The sequence below is a fragment of the Trachinotus anak genome, unplaced genomic scaffold (assembly GCF_046630095.1).
Source record: "Trachinotus anak isolate AG129_WGS33_773 ecotype Australia unplaced genomic scaffold, CSIRO_AGI_Tana_v1 ptg000026l, whole genome shotgun sequence".
In the NCBI taxonomy this organism is placed as follows: Eukaryota; Metazoa; Chordata; class Actinopteri; order Carangiformes; family Carangidae; genus Trachinotus; species Trachinotus anak.
The window spans coordinates 15,475,001-15,492,500 of NW_027273877.1; the positions used below are offsets into that span (position 1 = coordinate 15,475,001).

At 43.8% G+C, this 17,500-nt stretch overlaps 13 non-coding genes and 1 pseudogene across 13 annotated transcripts; all 14 read right to left on the reverse strand.

The window, feature by feature from the left end:
• Positions 1–116: 116 nt before the first annotated feature.
• On the reverse strand, positions 117–235 carry LOC139610758 (5S ribosomal RNA). The gene has a single exon (XR_011686063.1). It is a non-coding gene; the product is annotated as a 5S ribosomal RNA (ribosomal RNA).
• A 272-nt stretch (positions 236–507) lies between these two features.
• Positions 508–626, reverse strand: LOC139610370 (5S ribosomal RNA). The gene has a single exon (XR_011685751.1). It is a non-coding gene; the product is annotated as a 5S ribosomal RNA (ribosomal RNA).
• Positions 627–898: 272 nt separating this feature from the next.
• On the reverse strand, positions 899–1,017 carry LOC139610759 (5S ribosomal RNA). Its single transcript, XR_011686064.1, has one exon. It is a non-coding gene; the product is annotated as a 5S ribosomal RNA (ribosomal RNA).
• A 280-nt stretch (positions 1,018–1,297) lies between these two features.
• Positions 1,298–1,416, reverse strand: LOC139610455 (5S ribosomal RNA). The gene has a single exon (XR_011685765.1). It is a non-coding gene; the product is annotated as a 5S ribosomal RNA (ribosomal RNA).
• Positions 1,417–1,688: 272 nt separating this feature from the next.
• Positions 1,689–1,807, reverse strand: LOC139610760 (5S ribosomal RNA). The gene has a single exon (XR_011686065.1). It is a non-coding gene; the product is annotated as a 5S ribosomal RNA (ribosomal RNA).
• A 272-nt stretch (positions 1,808–2,079) lies between these two features.
• LOC139610761 (5S ribosomal RNA) lies at positions 2,080–2,198 on the reverse strand. The gene has a single exon (XR_011686066.1). It is a non-coding gene; the product is annotated as a 5S ribosomal RNA (ribosomal RNA).
• Positions 2,199–8,668: 6,470 nt separating this feature from the next.
• On the reverse strand, positions 8,669–8,787 carry LOC139610172 (5S ribosomal RNA). The gene has a single exon (XR_011685619.1). It is a non-coding gene; the product is annotated as a 5S ribosomal RNA (ribosomal RNA).
• A 272-nt stretch (positions 8,788–9,059) lies between these two features.
• Positions 9,060–9,168, reverse strand: LOC139610360 (5S ribosomal RNA; annotated as a pseudogene).
• Positions 9,169–9,440: 272 nt separating this feature from the next.
• Positions 9,441–9,559, reverse strand: LOC139610585 (5S ribosomal RNA). The gene has a single exon (XR_011685893.1). It is a non-coding gene; the product is annotated as a 5S ribosomal RNA (ribosomal RNA).
• A 272-nt stretch (positions 9,560–9,831) lies between these two features.
• Positions 9,832–9,950, reverse strand: LOC139610469 (5S ribosomal RNA). The gene has a single exon (XR_011685779.1). It is a non-coding gene; the product is annotated as a 5S ribosomal RNA (ribosomal RNA).
• Positions 9,951–16,204: 6,254 nt separating this feature from the next.
• Positions 16,205–16,323, reverse strand: LOC139610077 (5S ribosomal RNA). Its single transcript, XR_011685525.1, has one exon. It is a non-coding gene; the product is annotated as a 5S ribosomal RNA (ribosomal RNA).
• A 272-nt stretch (positions 16,324–16,595) lies between these two features.
• Positions 16,596–16,714, reverse strand: LOC139610115 (5S ribosomal RNA). Its single transcript, XR_011685563.1, has one exon. It is a non-coding gene; the product is annotated as a 5S ribosomal RNA (ribosomal RNA).
• Positions 16,715–16,986: 272 nt separating this feature from the next.
• LOC139610078 (5S ribosomal RNA) lies at positions 16,987–17,105 on the reverse strand. Its single transcript, XR_011685526.1, has one exon. It is a non-coding gene; the product is annotated as a 5S ribosomal RNA (ribosomal RNA).
• A 272-nt stretch (positions 17,106–17,377) lies between these two features.
• On the reverse strand, positions 17,378–17,496 carry LOC139610008 (5S ribosomal RNA). Its single transcript, XR_011685460.1, has one exon. It is a non-coding gene; the product is annotated as a 5S ribosomal RNA (ribosomal RNA).
• Positions 17,497–17,500: the final 4 nt, after the last annotated feature.

A 17,500-nucleotide genomic window follows, 5' to 3' on the forward strand; every position in this document is an offset into this window, starting at 1 on the left:
GTTTGTGCACTGTGAGCTGAACTGTCTGCACAGTGATTGACAGTTGAGCAGTGGCACAGTCAGTGCTGTTTACTGAAGCAGCAGCGTCCTCTGTTGTTTGCACAGAAAAGTGAAAAAGCTTACAGCACCTGGTATTCCCAGGCGGTCTCCCATCCAAGTACTAACCAGGCCCGACCCTGCTTAGCTTCCGAGATCGGACGAGATCGGGCGTGCTCAGGGTGGTATGGCCGTAAGCCGCAGAGCAAGTGACAACTACCCCCTTTATACATGATGATCCACACCATCACAGACATGGCTGTGTATGTCAAGCGCGGGTGTCTTTGCTCGACTTTCTTTCTTTCTTTCTTTCTCTCAACTTGTCAACTGTGTAATGTGATAATATGAAAGTGTGGTTTGTGCACTGTGAGCTGAACTGTCTGCACAGTGATTGACAGTTGAGCAGTGGCACAGTCAGTGCTGTTTACTGAAGCAGCAGCGTCCTCTGTTGTTTGCACAGAAAAGTGAAAAAGCTTACAGCACCTGGTATTCCCAGGCGGTCTCCCATCCAAGTACTAACCAGGCCCGACCCTGCTTAACTTCCGAGATCGGACGAGATCGGGCGTGCTCAGGGTGGTATGGCCGTAAGCCGCAGAGCAAGTGACAACTACCCCCTTTATACATGATGATCCACACCATCACAGACATGGCTGTGTATGTCAAGCGCGGGTGTCTTTGCTTGACTTTCTTTCTTTCTTTCTTTCTCTCAACTTGTCAACTGTGTAATGTTATAATATGAAAGTGTGGTTTGTGCACTGTGAGCTGAACTGTCTGCACAGTGATTGACAGTTGAGCAGTGGCACAGTCAGTGCTGTTTACTGAAGCAGCAGCGTCCTCTGTTGTTTGCACAGAAAAGTGAAAAAGCTTACAGCACCTGGTATTCCCAGGCGGTCTCCCATCCAAGTACTAACCAGGCCCGACCCTGCTTAGCTTCCGAGATCGGACGAGATCGGGCGTGCTCAGGGTGGTATGGCCGTAAGCCGCAGAGCAAGTGACAACTACCCCCTTTATACATGATGATCCACACCATCACAGACATGGCTGTGTATGTCAAGCGCGGGTGTCTTTGCTTGACTTTCTTTCTTTCTTTCTTTCTCTCAACTTGTCAACTTGTCAACTGTGTAATGTGATAATATGAAAGTGTGGTTTGTGCACTGTGAGCTGAACTGTCTGCACAGTGATTGACAGTTGAGCAGTGGCACAGTCAGTGCTGTTTACTGAAGCAGCAGCGTCCTCTGTTGTTTGCACAGAAAAGTGAAAAAGCTTACAGCACCTGGTATTCCCAGGCGGTCTCCCATCCAAGTACTAACCAGGCCCGACCCTGCTTAACTTCCGAGATCGGACGAGATCGGGCGTGCTCAGGGTGGTATGGCCGTAAGCCGCAGAGCAAGTGACAACTACCCCCTTTATACATGATGATCCACACCATCACAGACATGGCTGTGTATGTCAAGCGCGGGTGTCTTTGCTTGACTTTCTTTCTTTCTTTCTTTCTCTCAACTTGTCAACTGTGTAATGTTATAATATGAAAGTGTGGTTTGTGCACTGTGAGCTGAACTGTCTGCACAGTGATTGACAGTTGAGCAGTGGCACAGTCAGTGCTGTTTACTGAAGCAGCAGCGTCCTCTGTTGTTTGCACAGAAAAGTGAAAAAGCTTACAGCACCTGGTATTCCCAGGCGGTCTCCCATCCAAGTACTAACCAGGCCCGACCCTGCTTAGCTTCCGAGATCGGACGAGATCGGGCGTGCTCAGGGTGGTATGGCCGTAAGCCGCAGAGCAAGTGACAACTACCCCCTTTATACATGATGATCCACACCATCACAGACATGGCTGTGTATGTCAAGCGCGGGTGTCTTTGCTTGACTTTCTTTCTTTCTTTCTTTCTCTCAACTTGTCAACTGTGTAATGTGATAATATGAAAGTGTGGTTTGTGCACTGTGAGCTGAACTGTCTGCACAGTGATTGACAGTTGAGCAGTGGCACAGTCAGTGCTGTTTACTGAAGCAGCAGCGTCCTCTGTTGTTTGCACAGAAAAGTGAAAAAGCTTACAGCACCTGGTATTCCCAGGCGGTCTCCCATCCAAGTACTAACCAGGCCCGACCCTGCTTAGCTTCCGAGATCGGACGAGATCGGGCGTGCTCAGGGTGGTATGGCCGTAAGCCGCAGAGCAAGTGACAACTACCCCCTTTATACATGATGATCCACACCATCACAGACATGGCTGTGTATGTCAAGCGCGGGTGTCTTTGCTCGACTTTCTTTCTTTCTTTCTTTCTCTCAACTTGTCAACTGTGTAATGTGATAATATGAAAGTGTGGTTTGTGCACTGTGAGCTGAACTGTCTGCACAGTGATTGACAGTTGAGCAGTGGCACAGTCAGTGCTGTTTACTGAAGCAGCAGCGTCCTCTGTTGTTTGCACAGAAAAGTGAAAAAGCTTACAGCACCTGGTATTCCCAGGCGGTCTCCCATCCAAGTACTAACCAGGCCCGACCCTGCTTAACTTCCGAGATCGGACGAGATCGGGCGTGCTTTTTTTTTTTCTCTTTTATTATCAAAAAATTCAAATTTTTACATCATTCAATCTTATTCTCAACATGTAAACTCGGACAGTGAAAGCTAAAGTATGCAGTGATTTATGCTTTTTTTTTTTTTAAAACCCATATTTACATTATATTTACAAACACCAAAGAAAGAAACAACGAAAAATCAGTGCAGTCTCCACGCCCCCAGGAGAGATTCACATTAACTTTCTATGAAGACTGGATCTCCCTCCAATACAGTGAACTGAAGGGTACCGGTGTCCACATTTAAACCCAAAGAAAGAAAGAAACAACAACACCAAAAGGAGAAAAAACCAAACTAAAATGAAATACATTAAAATAAAATGGACTATAATGGCATGATGAAATAAAATACCCTGCTGGAACCAGATAGAACACAAATCAACCAGCAAGGAAGACCAACATTCTGAAGAGACATAATGACACTACTTAAAAAGCAAAACTTAGCACATTGTCTCCTGTTATTCTCACAAGTTTTGCTTTGTCTAAGAAGATTTTTTCAAATTTCTGTTTGTCTGCTTTTTGCATTGTCCGTATATGAAGTTTTATTGAGTTTGTGAAGATCTCCCACCTGTTGGTTTGTCTGTTATCATAGAGTGCATAGTTCCTGGCTGTATAGATTGTGTGTCTGGCGAAGGCAAGGATGATATTGATGAGTTCATTGTTAATTCCTTTTCTCTTTTCCGTTAGTCCAAATAGCAGAGTCCACTGCCAGTCCGTTGTGTTGGAAATCCTGAGTTCACAGCACATTTCCAGGAGTTCTTTGACCTGCTCAGAGAAAGGAATGCAGACGGGACAATGCAGGAGGAGATGCTCTAAATCCTCCTCCTGCTCTTGACAAACAGTACAGTCTCTTCCGTACATGTTTTTGTTAATCTGGTGCAGAATGACGCCTGTGAAGATCCTCCTGTGCCTTATTTTGTAATCTGTGTTAGTGCATTGTGGGTTACTGTAACAAGGACTTATGTTGTGCCAAATTGTAGACGTGTTTTTGAATGGGAATGCTTTCTTCCAGGTTATTTCTGAGGTGGGCCTCCGTGTGGCCTTTTTTAGCAACATAGTGTACCATGTTTTAGATTTTATTTCTTGCATGCTTTTGGTGTGTGCACCAGTCCACAGGAGGAAATCCAGGGTGTCATCCTGCACCTTACAAACAGAGTTTTTGTGGGCTTGTTTCCATTCAGGAGGCATGTTCTTTTCCATTTCCTCACACACCTGTTGTATGTACTGTTTTTTCCCCTTGCACCCTTTGTCCCTCAAAGCAGTCATTATTTTTTCACTGTCTATTTTACCCTTTCCATTCATTATGTCCCCTAATGTTTGCAGCCCTGCTGCCACCAGGAAGCCATATGAGAGGGAGGTGCCCCTACAAGTGAGCTCTGGATTGTGGAGGATGGGGAGCTTCAGTAACTGTGACCTATTGGAGACCTTTGTCTTGAGGAGTGGCCGTGCCAGCTCCCAGGCTTCAAGGATCTCTCTTTCAAACGGTTGGAGATGTGAGTACTGTTTCTTGGGTAGAATTTGGCAGAGGTTGTGTCTGCCACAGTGACCTAAGGAGGTTATTGTTTTTTGCAGGTAATCTTGCCATGGATGATTTTTAGAATTTTGCAAGGCTTTTTTGATTGTTTGAATTCTGAAGACATGTTTCTTTGTTGCAATATCAATTAGTTTTAGACCTCCTTCTTTATAGTCATTGATTATTGTCCTGTGTGCTATTAGATTTCTTTTGCTTCTCCAGAGAAACGTGGAGATGCTGTTATTTATGCTGGTTTGGATGTGTCCGGGTATGTCGTAGACTGCCAGTATGTGGTTTAGCTGTGAGAGCACAAGGGAGTTGGCTACGACCACCTTGCCTCTCAGTGTGAGCCCCCTCATCCTCCACAGTGCCAGCGTGCTGCTTATTTTTCCCAGCGCCTCCCTCCACGTTTTGTCTCTGGCTTTGTCCTGGTTTTTCCCCAGGTGCACTCCCAGGACCTTGACACTCTCTCCTGCCTCCCTGAACTGCCATCTGCCTGGTGACCGCACCACCTCGCCACAGTACATGATTTCTGATTTGTTAAAGTTGACTTTTGCCCCTGATGCTTTGCTGTATGTTTCAATATGAACTAAAACCTTGTCTATGCTGTCCTCATCCTGTGTCATTATGTTAGTATCATCCGCAAACTGTGCTATTTTGTGTTCTTTCCCTGCTGGTGATGTTATACCTTTAATTTGCTTGTCCTTCCTGATTAACATTCCGAGGGGTTCGGCCACCAGGCTGTATAACAGGGAGGAGAGGGGACAGCCTTGCCTTATTGATCTTTGAATCCGAAAAGTGTCTGATAATTGCCCATTGCATTTGACTTTACTGTTTGCATTGCTGTATAGTAATTGTATCCAATTTGTGAAGTTATTGCCGAAACCAAATTTTGCCAGTACTGCCCAGAGGAAATTGTGTTCGACTCTGTCAAATGCTTTGTTGAAGTCCACACCCAGATAGATTCCACCCTGTTTTGTCATGTGATTTATTGTTTCTTTAACTGACAGAATTGTGTCTGTGATGTCTCGCCCCGGAATGCCGTAAGCTTGAGACCAGTTGATGATGGAAGAAATGACTGATTTTAACCTGTTTGCCAATATCTTGGTGAGAATTTTGTAATCTGTGTTTAATAAACTGATTGGTCTGTAATTCTCCAGCAAGGCTTTGTCCCCTCTGTTCTTGTATACAACAGTTATTAGTCCAAGTGTCAAGGTCCTGGGAGTTCGACCTCCATTTTGCATATGGTTATACATTGTGAGTAGGATCGGAGCCAACCTGAGTTTAAAAGCTTGATAAAACTCAGCTGACAGCCCATCTGTGCCTGGACTTTTGTTCTTCCCCAGTTCTCCTATTGCCATCTCCACCTCCTGTAAGGTAAGTGGAGCATCACACCACTCTCTGTCCTCTTTAGACAATTTACTTTCAATACTCTCCATAGCTCCCTCCATACTTTCTGGTTTTATGTTACAACTTGTGAATAACTGTTTATAATATGTTTGTACTGTTTCTAAAAGATTTACTGCATCTGTTATTATTTCACCTTTCTCATTTTCCAATTCTTTTATGAATGTTTTGCTTTGCTTCCTTTTTTCTAGCCCCAAGAAATAGGCAGTACATTTTTCTCCTTCTGTGATATGCTTCGCCTTGCTCCTGATTATTGCTCCCTTGCACCTTTTCATTTCCAAGTGATCTAATTGAGATTTTAAACATATATATTTACTGACATCATAATTTGGTTCTTCTTCAATCTTCTCTAATTCTCTCCTTACCTGTTCTCTGATTTCTTCCTCTTCTCTGTTTTCTATCCATCTCTTTTGTTTGCAATAATTAATACATGCTTTTTTGATTCTTAACTTAGCTCCTTCCCACCACTCTATCACATCTTCTGTGTTCAATATTTCTTCAGTCATTGCTTCTAACAGATTATTCATTTTTCTTCTAAATTTCTCATCTTCAATGCAACTATTGTTTAAGCACCACAAGCCTCCATTTCTAAACTCTCCTGTTTTCCCCATTCTTATTTCTAGCAGAGAGTGGTCACTCCAGCTGTTGGGTATGTATCTTGCACTTTTTAACTGAGACACCACTGCTGGAGTGCCTAAGCATAGATCAATTCTTGACTGCTTCAACTTCCCTTCAACTACTTGTCTCCTTGAGAACTCTCTTTTGTTTGGCTGTAACACTCTCCATATCTCTGTCAGGTTATTATCATTCATGGTTTCATACAGTATTTTCCTGCTGGCATCCTCCTTAAATACATTATTTGCTGAGATATCCATTTTGTTTAAAACAACATTGAAGTCCCCTATTATCACACAATTCGTTTTACACCATTTTGTTATTTGTTTGAAAAATATTTTCCTGTTTTTTTCCTCATTTGAAGCATATACATTTATAATCCTTTGTTTTTCCCCCCCTCTTTCCACATCTATTACAATCATCCTGCCTTCAGCGTCTTTATGCACACAGTCCGTTTTTTCAAAGCTGTTTTCTTTGCATAAGATGGCCACTCCTCTCGCTAAATCTGTCCCATTAGCATACATGACCGACCCTCTCCACAGCGCTTTAACAAAACTGATGGCGCTTTCATCCCATCTTGTCTCTTGTAAACATAAGATATCACATTTGACAGACCCAAGAATGCATTCAATTTTCCCTCTGCTGCGGAGCCCACGGGCATTGAGCGAGAGAATAACTGTCATGGAGAGGGTGAGCTGCAAAAATGAGAGATTTGCTATCATATCTGATTTTTTGCCTTACTTTTTTTGCTTTTTTTCGCCTGCCTCTCTGTATTTTGCCTTTTTCTGATTTGCGTGATCTGTGTGAGGTCCATGTCGGATTCCGAGTCAGCCATTTGGGGAGCTGCTGGCGGTGCGCTCTTCGCCGAGCGCGGAGCGCAGAGCGGAGCGCTTTGCGGAGCGTCCGTTTCAGCCTGAGAGGCGGCGGTTAATAGTGATTTTTCCAGAGCAGGGAGATCGGCGGGTCCGAGAGCTTTTCCCAGTCCCGTCCCCGCCTCAGTGTGCTCTCTTTGGCCGCAGGGCAGACTCATACTAGCGCTCTCGATGTCAGAATCACACCACTGCGCGCTCACCAAGCTCTCGTCTGCCTGCGGCTCTGCGCTGGGACTCCTCGTCTCACCAGCTCCCGCCGCCTCACTGAAACACTCCATCTCCGCCTCCTCAGCTTCGCACTCACTCCCCTCCTGACCTGACTCAGACCCTTCACGGACCTCCTCTGATTCACTGTTCCTACAGACACAGTTTTCCATATTGTTGTGGCATAGCTCACACCTCTCCTCGACTTTTACGCATTCTCTCGCGTAATGCCCCTGGACTCCGCATTTATGACAGGTGAATTCCGGGCATTCTCTGAGGATGTGCCCTGGCTGAATACAAATTCTACACACCTTAACCTGCCTGTCATGAATCACCCTGAAGTATTCCGGCCCCGTGGCCGTTTGAAACCGAGCCGAATAAGGAAGAGACTGTACCGTTTCATTAAACTTTACTTTCACGTACCTGGTCCCGTCTGCGATTCTCGTTCCCGGCCACATTCTTCTCTTAATCTGTGATGTGGCCGACACTCCCCAGCCATGTAGTTTCTGCAGTATTTCCTCGTCCGTAATGTACGCCGGCAGCCCCAGGAATGACACCACCAGCTCGTCATTTGTCAGCTCCTTCCCCAGCACACTCGTTGCTCCGATCCTGAAGCCGTCCAGCAGCCTTTGTTTCCCAGACGTGTTCGTCATCGTGATCTCGTATCTCTTGTTACCAATGCATCTGCATGCAATTAGTCCCCCGCACAGCTCTCTCACACACTTCATTAGCTCCATCGTTGTTACATTGTCATCTCCGTTTAGCTCAATCTGGATCGTTAAATCTTTTTCATAAGCCGTTTTCGTTCCTGCTGTCTGTGTTTTCGCCGTTACCGTTTCGTTTAGTCCGTTTTCCTTTCTCAAAGTGTTTGTAAACTGTCCATTAGTCCTGGCCGCCATTTTGTCCATCCGTAGTTTAAACCCACAAACGGGTTCAAAAAAAAAGAGGGAAAAGAAAAAGCTGTAATCCCCCCAAACAGCGTTAAAGCTGTTGGGGGAATGAAAACACACAAAAACCACAGTCGCTCAAACACTAAAACACGCTCATTCACACAAATAATAACTCGAAAAAAAACACTCGCTCGCTCGCTCGCTCTCTCTCGCTCACTTCCTATCTCTCAACTGCCGTGCAACCTGTCATGCGTGATGCGTGCTCAGGGTGGTATGGCCGTAAGCCGCAGAGCAAGTGACAACTACCCCCTTTATACATGATGATCCACACCATCACAGACATGGCTGTGTATGTCAAGCGCGGGTGTCTTTGCTCGACTTTCTTTCTTTCTTTCTTTCTCTCAACTTGTCAACTTGTCAACTGTGTAATGTCAAAATATGAAAGTGTGGTTTGTGCACTGTGAGCTGAACTGTCTGCACAGTGATTGACAGTTGAGCAGTGGCACAGTCAGTGCTGTTTACTGAAGCAGCAGCGTCCTCTGTTGTTTGCACAGAAAAGTGAAAAAGCTTACAGCACCTGGTATTCCCAGGCGGTCTCCCATCCAAGTACTAACCAGGCCAGACCCTGCTTAACTTCCGAGATCGGACGAGATCGGGCGTGCTCAGGGTGGTATGGCCGTAAGCCGCAGAGCAAGTGACAACTACCCCCTTTATACATGATGATCCACACCATCACAGACATGGCTGTGTATGTCAAGCGCGGGTGTCTTTGCTTGACTTTCTTTCTTTCTTTCTTTCTCTCAACTTGTCAACTGTGTAATGTGATAATATGAAAGTGTGGTTTGTGCACTGTGAGCTGAACTGTCTGCACAGTGATTGACAGTTGAGCAGTGGCACAGTCAGTGCTGTTTACTGAAGCAGCAGCGTCCTCTGTTGTTTGCACAGAAAAGTGAAAAAGCTTACAGCACCTGGTATTCCCAGGCGGTCTCCCATCCAAGTACTAACCAGGCCCGACCCTGCTTAGCTTCCGAGATCAGGCGTGCTCAGGGTGGTATGGCCGTAAGCCGCAGAGCAAGTCACAACTACCCCCTTTATACATGATGATCCACACCATCACAGACATGGCTGTGTATGTCAAGCGCGGGTGTCTTTGCTCGACTTTCTTTCTTTCTTTCTTTCTCTCAACTTGTCAACTGTGTAATGTGATAATATGAAAGTGTGGTTTGTGCACTGTGAGCTGAACTGTCTGCACAGTGATTGACAGTTGAGCAGTGGCACAGTCAGTGCTGTTTACTGAAGCAGCAGCGTCCTCTGTTGTTTGCACAGAAAAGTGAAAAAGCTTACAGCACCTGGTATTCCCAGGCGGTCTCCCATCCAAGTACTAACCAGGCCCAACCCTGCTTAGCTTCCGAGATCGGACGAGATCGGGCGTGCTCAGGGTGGTATGGCCGTAAGCCGCAGAGCAAGTGACAACTACCCCCTTTATACATGATGATCCACACCATCACAGACATGGCTGTGTATGTCAAGCGCGGGTGTCTTTGCTCGACTTTCTTTCTTTCTTTCTTTCTCTCAACTTGTCAACTGTGTAATGTGATAATATGAAAGTGTGGTTTGTGCACTGTGAGCTGAACTGTCTGCACAGTGATTGACAGTTGAGCAGTGGCACAGTCAGTGCTGTTTACTGAAGCAGCAGCGTCCTCTGTTGTTTGCACAGAAAAGTGAAAAAGCTTACAGCACCTGGTATTCCCAGGCGGTCTCCCATCCAAGTACTAACCAGGCCCGACCCTGCTTAACTTCCGAGATCGGACGAGATCGGGCGTGCTCAGGGTGGTATGGCCGTAAGCCGCAGAGCAAGTGACAACTACCCCCTTTATACATGATGATCCACACCATCACAGACATGGCTGTGTATGTCAAGCGCGGGTGTCTTTGCTTGACTTTCTTTCTTTCTTTCTTTCTCTCAACTTGTCAACTTGTCAACTGTGTAATGTGATAATATGAAAGTGTGGTTTGTGCACTGTGAGCTGAACTGTCTGCACAGTGATTGACAGTTGAGCAGTGGCACAGTCAGTGCTGTTTACTGAAGCAGCAGCGTCCTCTGTTGTTTGCACAGAAAAGTGAAAAAGCTTACAGCACCTGGTATTCCCAGGCGGTCTCCCATCCAAGTACTAACCAGGCCCGACCCTGCTTAGCTTCCGAGATCGGACGAGATCGGGCGTGCTTTTTTTTTTTTTTTTTTTTTCTCTTTTATTATCAAAAAGATTCAAATACATTTGAAATTCATTATTATTCCAATTTTGTGATGATATTTACATTATGTACACAGTGAAGACAACAAAAACCAACAAAAGAAAAGTAGAATCAAAGAGTCTACCTGAGAATCTACAAAAAACAGCCATCAACACTAAGGTCGAGAAATTTAAATGTAACATTATTGAATAAAGGAAAATGACAAACAAACAAACAAAATTCACATTTTACATCATTATCTCTAAATCACCATTGTCTTGTAACTTTATCAGGCTTGTATTTGACATGAATGTTCTTTGAAAGTCCATGCTTTTTATTGAAATCATTATCCTGAGGTGTAATTTTAAAGAATTTCTGAAAAGCTCCCATCTATTCACAGTTTTATTATCATGTAATGCATAGTTCCGGGCTGTATATATTGCTTGCCTTGTGAAGGCCAAAATGATGTTAATTAACATTGTGTTAGCATCTTTCTTTCTGGCTACAAGCCCAAAGAGAAGAGTCCACTTCCACTCGCTTTCCTCTGTAAAAGAGATTCCACAATGCTGTTCCAAGAGAACTCTGACTCGTTGGCTGAACTCTTTGCAGACCGGACAGTGCAAGACAAGATGTTCTAAATCCTCCTCTTCTTCCCTACATACAGCACATTCTCTTCCATACCTTGTTTTATTTATTTGGTGTAGAATAATGCTCGTGAAAACTCTTCTGTGTCTTATTTTGAAATCAATGTTTGTACAATGGGGGTTGCCATATTTGGGCATTATATTATGCCAAATAGTAGTTATATTTTTGTTTGGAAAATGTTTTTGCCATGCTTTCTCTGAGGCAGGCCGTTGTGTGATTTTTTTTAAGAATAAGTTGTACCAGATTTTGGATTTTATTTCCAGGAGGTTTTTGGAGTTGTGACCTGTCCACAGAAGAAATTCTGGAGCATCACTCTGCACCTTACCATATGTTTTTGTCCAGACAGCTCTCCAATGTAATGGAAGGCCTTCTGAGATTTTACAGCACATTTGATCAATAATACCTTTTCTTATTTTAATTCTCTTATTTTTAACAACACTTTGGATTTTCCCTGCATTTACTATTCCCTTCTCATCCAGCACATCTCCCAAAGTCTGTATACCTGCCTGCACCAGGAGGGCACAGGAAAGTGGTCTGCTCAAATGCATAATCTCTGGGTTGTGGAAAATGGGGAGCTGCAAAAGTTGATTTCTGTTTTCTACTTTAGCCTTGAGGAGTGGTCGAGCCAACCCCCAAGCTTCCAAGATTTCTTTATCAAAAGGATTGAGATGTGAGTATTGAGTTTTAGTTTGAACCTGACAGAGATTGTTTTTATTGCAATTGCCTATGGAGATGAGTGAACTATGGAAAAAATCTTTCCATACATGTTTATTAGTAGTTTGTAAATATTTCTGTATCATTTTAATTCTCAGTGCATGTTTCTTTGTCACTATATCAATTAGTTTTAAACCACCATTATTGTAACTGTCAATGATTGTGTTGTGAGCTATGAGGTTTCTTTTGCTGCCCCATATAAAGGCAGAGATGCAGTTATTAATGCTGTTTAGAACTTGACCTGGCATATGACAGACAGATAGCGTATGAACTAGTTTGGATAGAACCAAGGAGTTGATCACGACCACCTTACCTCGCAGCGTTAGCCCCCGCATTTTCCACAACGCCAGCGTATTACTGATTTTGCTCATCAGCTCCTTCCATGTTTTGTTTGCAGCAGCCTCCTGATCATGCCCTAGGTGCACTCCCAAGACCCTGACACTATCCGCCGCCTCTCTGAACTGCCACCTATTTGGCGACCGAGCTACATTGCCACAATACATTATTTCTGTTTTATTCATATTGATTTTGGATCCTGATGCTTTGCCATACTCCTGGATGTGTGCTAATACTTTGTCTATACTGTCTTCATTTTTAATCATAATGTTTGTATCATCAGCGTACTGTAAAATTTTGGTTTCTATTCCTATTGGAGATGTAATACCTGTTATTTGTTTGTCCTGAGTAATTAACAAGGCTAGAGGCTCGGCCACCAAACTGTACAGCAGGGAGGAGAGGGGACACCCCTGCCTCACTGATCTTTGAATTTGAAATTTCCCGGTCATATGTCCATTGCATTTAACACAACCATATGCATTGTTGTATAGTAATTGGATCCATTTGATGAATTTATCACCAAAACCAAATTTTTGAAGAACTGCCCATAAGAATTTGTGCTCCACCCTGTCAAAAGCTTTTTCAAAATCAATGCCCAGGTAAATGCCTCCCTGTTTTACCATTTCATTTATGTTTTCTTTGACTGATAGCACTGTATCTATGATGTCTCTGCCAGGAATACTGTAAGCTTGTGTCCAGTTGACTATCGATGCAATAACTGTTTTTAACCTATTTGCCAAGAGTTTTGTTATTATTTTATAGTCTGTATTGAGTAAACTGATTGGTCTGTAATTGTCAAGCATGGTTTTGTCCCCTCTATTTTTGAATATGATTGTAATCAGACCAAGTGTCAAGGTCTCAGGAGTACGACCTTTTCCCTCCATCTCCTCAAACACTTTCAATAGAATCGGAGCCAGACTATCTTTAAAAGCTATATAAAAGTCACCTGTCAGTCCATCTGTACCTGGACTTTTATTCTTGTTAAGATTATCTATTGCCTCTGAAACTTCATTTAGAGTTATAGGAGAATCACACCAGTTTTTGTCTTCTATTGATATTTTACACTGAATACTGTCTAATGTTTTCTCCATCTCCTTATCCACTATATTATTGCTTGAGAAAAGATTTCTATAATATTCCTGTACTGTTTCTAATATTTCAGATGTTTCTGATACAGTTTTGCCCTCTATATTTTTTATTTCATTGATAAATACTTTACCTTGTTTTTTCTTTTCTAGACCTAGAAAATATGCTGTGCATTTTTCCCCTTCCATAATATGTTTTGCCCTGCTTCTTATCATTGCCCCTCTGCACCTATTAATTTCTATCAGGTCCTGTTTGCTTTTTAAATTTATATACTTACTCATATCATGATCGGGATTTGTTTCTAGTTTATCTAACTCATCTCTTATTTTCCCTCTAATGTCTAACTCTTCTTGATTCTCTAACCATTTCTTATGTTTACTGTAATTTACACATGCTTTTTTGATTCTATATTTAACTTCTTCCCACCATATAAGGAGATCTTCAACAAAAGGTAATTCTTCAGTTATTATCTGCAACAATCTTCTGATTTTCATATTAAATTTTTTCTCTCCCAGGAGGCTGCTGTTAAAGCACCAGAGTCCTCCATTTCTGGATTCCCCTGGAGCTCCCAACTTAACCTCCAGGAATGAATGATCACTCCATGGATTTGTAATGTATTTTATGTATGCAACTTTTGAAGTTATCTGGGGTGATATTAAACATAAATCAATTCTAGATCTTTTCATTTTACCTTTAACAATTTGCTGCCTTGAGAATTCTTTTCTGTTGGGGTGTAAGACTCTCCATAAATCTACTAGGTTCATTGTCTCCATCACCTCATACAGAGTATTCCTACTGGCATCATCTTTAAACACATTATTGTTTGATATATCATTTTTAGTGAGACTGACATTGAAATCTCCTATAACAAAACACTTCGTGGTACACCATTTGAGTAGTTGTTTAAAAAATACTTTCCTGTCTTTTTCCTCATTTGGTGCATAAACATTTACTATTCTGAATTTCTCCTCAGTTTTTATGACATCAATTACCAAATATCTGCCTAAAGGATCATTGTAAACACACTGTATGTTACAGAACACATGTTCTCTACATAATATTGCAACACCACGAGAGGATGCAGTGCCATTGGCCACATAAACATTCCCTTTCCATAAGCTTTGAACTGATTTGACAATATTTTCATCCCACTTAGTTTCTTGCAGACATAAAATATCACATTTTGCAGACATTAATATTGCATTTAGTTTCTCTCTACTGCGGAGCCCACGTGCATTGAGAGAGAGAAGGAAAGCCGTCATCACATAGAGTTTAAAAAATGTTGTGCTCATGTTTTGCTCTTGCTTTTGCTTTTTTTATTTTTCTTTGCTGGCCTTCCAGAATTTAATTTTTTCCTAATCTGATTTATTTGGAAAATGTCCAGTTCAGAGTCTGATTCTGCTGTCTGAGGAGCTGACGATGGAAAACCTGTCGCAGAGAGAGTGAGAGGATCTGGAGCGCTATCGGCTGAGGGGAGAAGCGGTTCCTGGGAGCTCGGCAGCTCGACGGGTTCGAGGTCTTTTCCAGGCCCCGTTCCCATCACAGCACACATGTCCTTTGTGGACCGCATATGTCCAACCATCCCCTGCTGAACGCTGAGCACTGTCGCGCTCTCTTTGCGCGCTCGTGCCGGCCGCTCCGCGCTGACGCTCCGCGAGTCAGCCTCTTCAGCCATGACTGTCTCATTTACGCACTCCATTTCCTCCTCTTCTTCACTCTCCGCACTTCCATTTTCCTCTAAATCTGCCTCAGACTCATCTTGGATTTCTCCATCATTCTCACTGATGTTGCACACACAATTATCTAGATTATTATGGCATAGTTCACACCGTTTGGCGGCTTTAACGCACTCTCTGGCATAATGCCCCTGGACTCCGCATTTGTGACACATGAATTCAGGGCATTCTCTGAGAATATGCCCTGACTGTAAACACACTCTACATACTTTCACTTGTCTGTCATGTATAACACGAAAATATTCCGACCCGGTCGCTGTATTGAATTTTGCCGAATACGGAAGAGACTGTACTGTGTCATTAAACTTAACTCTCACATACCTTGTCCCATCTGCAATGTGCGTTCCCGGCCACATTCTCCTCTTAATCGGAGATGTAGCTGAAACTCCCCAACCATGTAACTTGTCCACAATTTCTTCGTCCGTGATGTATGCAGGAAGTCCAAGAAAAGAGACCACCAGTTGATCATTCGCCAGCTCTCTCCCCATGACGCTCGTCATTCCGATTTTAAAACCATCCATTAGCCGATCTTTCCCCGACACACTTGTCATGGTAATTTCATATTTTTTATCACCAGTAAATCTGCAGGCAATAAGTCCGCCGCACAGCTCTCTGATGCATTTCATTAATTCCATCGCTGTCACAGCTTCCTCGCCAACCAGTTCAACTTGTACTGTTAAGTTTTTTTCAAAATGCATTTTCTTTTCATTTATTCCTTTATCGTTTCTGTCGTTTCTTAGTCCATTTTCCATTCTCAAGATGCCTGTCGACTTCCCGATAGTCCCAGTCGCCATGTTATCCGTCCGAAAAAGAATCCCGAAACGGGATTCAAAACGAGAGACAAACAAACTTTTATCCCCCCAAACAGCGTGAGAACTGTTGGGGGAATAACTAAAACAAAAAACACACTCACTCAAAAACAAGAAAAGTTCATTCAATAGTCAAATATTCTCAAAAAAAAAGGAGGGGGGGAGCACTCGCTCCCTCGCTCCAACGCTGTCTCTCTGTCTCACTCCTCTCTGACTCTCGCCGTAACACCAGACATGCGCAGTACGTGCTCAGGGTGGTATGGCCGTAAGCCGCAGAGCAAGTGACAACTACCCCCTTTATACATGATGATCCACACCATCACAGACATGGCTGTGTATGTCAAGCGCGGGTGTCTTTGCTCGACTTTCTTTCTTTCTTTCTTTCTCTCAACTTGTCAACTGTGTAATGTGATAATATGAAAGTGTGGTTTGTGCACTGTGAGCTGAACTGTCTGCACAGTGATTGACAGTTGAGCAGTGGCACAGTCAGTGCTGTTTACTGAAGCAGCAGCGTCCTCTGTTGTTTGCACAGAAAAGTGAAAAAGCTTACAGCACCTGGTATTCCCAGGCGGTCTCCCATCCAAGTACTAACCAGGCCCGACCCTGCTTAGCTTCCGAGATCGGAGGAGATCGGGCGTGCTCAGGGTGGTATGGCCGTAAGCCGCAGAGCAAGTGACAACTACCCCCTTTATACATGATGATCCACACCATCACAGACATGGCTGTGTATGTCAAGCGCGGGTGTCTTTGCTCGACTTTCTTTCTTTCTTTCTTTCTCTCAACTTGTCAACTGTGTAATGTGATAATATGAAAGTGTGGTTTGTGCACTGTGAGCTGAACTGTCTGCACAGTGATTGACAGTTGAGCAGTGGCACAGTCAGTGCTGTTTACTGAAGCAGCAGCGTCCTCTGTTGTTTGCACAGAAAAGTGAAAAAGCTTACAGCACCTGGTATTCCCAGGCGGTCTCCCATCCAAGTACTAACCAGGCCCGACCCTGCTTAGCTTCCGAGATCGGACGAGATCAGGCGTGCTCAGGGTGGTATGGCCGTAAGCCGCAGAGCAAGTGACAACTACCCCCTTTATACATGATGATCCACACCATCACAGACATGGCTGTGTATGTCAAGCGCGGGTGTCTTTGCTCGACTTTCTTTCTTTCTTTCTTTCTCTCAACTTGTCAACTGTGTAATGTGATAATATGAAAGTGTGGTTTGTGCACTGTGAGCTGAACTGTCTGCACAGTGATTGACAGTTGAGCAGTGGCACAGTCAGTGCTGTTTACTGAAGCAGCAGCGTCCTCTGTTGTTTGCACAGAAAAGTGAAAAAGCTTACAGCACCTGGTATTCCCAGGCGGTCTCCCATCCAAGTACTAACCAGGCCCGACCCTGCTTAGCTTCCGAGATCGGAGGAGATCGGGCGTGCTCAGGGTGGTATGGCCGTAAGCCGCAGAGCAAGTGACAACTACCCCCTTTATACATGATGATCCACACCATCACAGACATGGCTGTGTATGTCAAGCGCGGGTGTCTTTGCTCGACTTTCTTTCTTTCTTTCTTTCTCTCAACTTGTCAACTGTGTAATGTGATAATATGAAAGTGTGGTTTGTGCACTGTGAGCTGAACTGTCTGCACAGTGATTGACAGTTGAGCAGTGGCACAGTCAGTGCTGTTTACTGAAGCAGCAGCATCCTCTGTTGTTTGCACAGAAAAGTGAAAAAGCTTACAGCACCTGGTATTCCCAGGCGGTCTCCCATCCAAGTACTAACCAGGCCCGACCCTGCTTAGCTTCCGAGATCAGACGAGATCGGGCGTGCTCAGGGTGGTATGGCCGTAAGCCGCA